The 1,207-nt window shown below is 54.1% G+C and overlaps 1 long non-coding RNA gene across 1 annotated transcript; it reads right to left on the minus strand.

Moving 5' to 3' along the window:
• Nucleotides 1–322: 322 nt before the first annotated feature.
• Nucleotides 323–1,066, minus strand: LOC106002158. The gene is made up of 5 exons (XR_001175901.1): nt 1,030–1,066; nt 908–932; nt 734–787; nt 536–610; nt 323–416 (listed from the first exon to the last, which is right to left on the minus strand). It is a non-coding gene; the product is annotated as an uncharacterized LOC106002158 (long non-coding RNA).
• Between the last annotated feature and the right edge of the window lie 141 nt (nt 1,067–1,207).

Genomic DNA, 1,207 nt, shown 5'->3' on the forward strand with positions numbered 1-1,207 from the left:
GAAGCCACAGCTGCACTTCCAGCTTTTTGGTGGTTAACTGGAGTCTCACAGAGTTTTTCCTGCCCAGGATCTGTGATCCTCAGATCTCAGCCTCCAGAGTAGCTAGGAGTCCAGGTGTGAGCCATGGAGTGTGACTTGACTGTGCTGTTTACCTGAAAGGGGGCTTTCTCATGGAATCATCCCAACATGCCTAATTTACAGGTGAGGAAACTGAGGCTCCAAAAAGGATAACAGAACTAGCTGAGCTGTGCAGCCCCAGCCCAGCCTCTTCCCTCCTCTGGTGGGGGAACCCTTCACAGTCCCAGCCCCTCACTCACCTCCAGCCCCACCATTGCCTGCTACCTTTTCCTGAGCTCTTCACTAATAGTTTGTACAATTTTCTTCATCCCAGATTCGTCCACAAAGCCATCGCCTTTCTGAGCATGGAGAAGAAACCCCCCCAAAAAAAACATGATTGTCAATCCCCCCCTTTCCCTCAACCCTCAGGACCCCAGCTCCAGCTTTCCTCCCTCTGTGTCCATTTGCTCAGAATCACCTTCTTGGAATGGACCAATCTTCCATCCACAAATACTTCAAACTCCCCAGTAGCCTCTGCAGCGATTTCGTCCTCCTGGGGTAGGAGGAGAAGAAGAGGGGAGTAGGGTGGAAGCTGAGCACTCCCCCTCCCAGGAGGGAGTGGGGATGGGGGGGGCCCTGACCCCCCTCCACATCCCAGACCAACCAGCACACTTACAAAGTCCAGAAGATTTGGAAATTGCTGCTCCAAGCTCTTTTTCAGTATAATATACTGAGGATGGAGATGGGGGAGGAGATAGGGTCATGGGAGGGGAAGAGTCGGGGAAACAGGGATCCCTCCCTGTTGGGATGGCTCTGGGCTTCTCCCATATCCAAAGTCACAACTACTCACCCGAAGGCCGTAACTTCAGAGGCCGCTAGAGGCCAAGGACAGGGGAAGGGAGACAGAGAAGAGACCACATCAGTATCTTCCCAAACCCAATGGGGCTCTGTGAAGACCCAACCTCATCCTACCTTCCTCCCCTGCTCAGAACCGACCCTAGTGTCACCCCACTGTGGGGACATCTCTGTCCTCCTCCCATGCTGCTGCCCTCACTTCAACTAGCTGGCCTCCCCACACAGCTGGAGGCTCCTGCCCCAGGGCCTTTGTACTGGACATGCTATGCAGAATGCTCCTCCCCCAGGTTTGTTG

Source organism: Dipodomys ordii, unplaced genomic scaffold, assembly GCF_000151885.1.
Source record: "Dipodomys ordii isolate 6190 unplaced genomic scaffold, Dord_2.0 Scaffold3799, whole genome shotgun sequence".
Taxonomy (NCBI): domain Eukaryota; kingdom Metazoa; phylum Chordata; class Mammalia; order Rodentia; family Heteromyidae; genus Dipodomys; species Dipodomys ordii.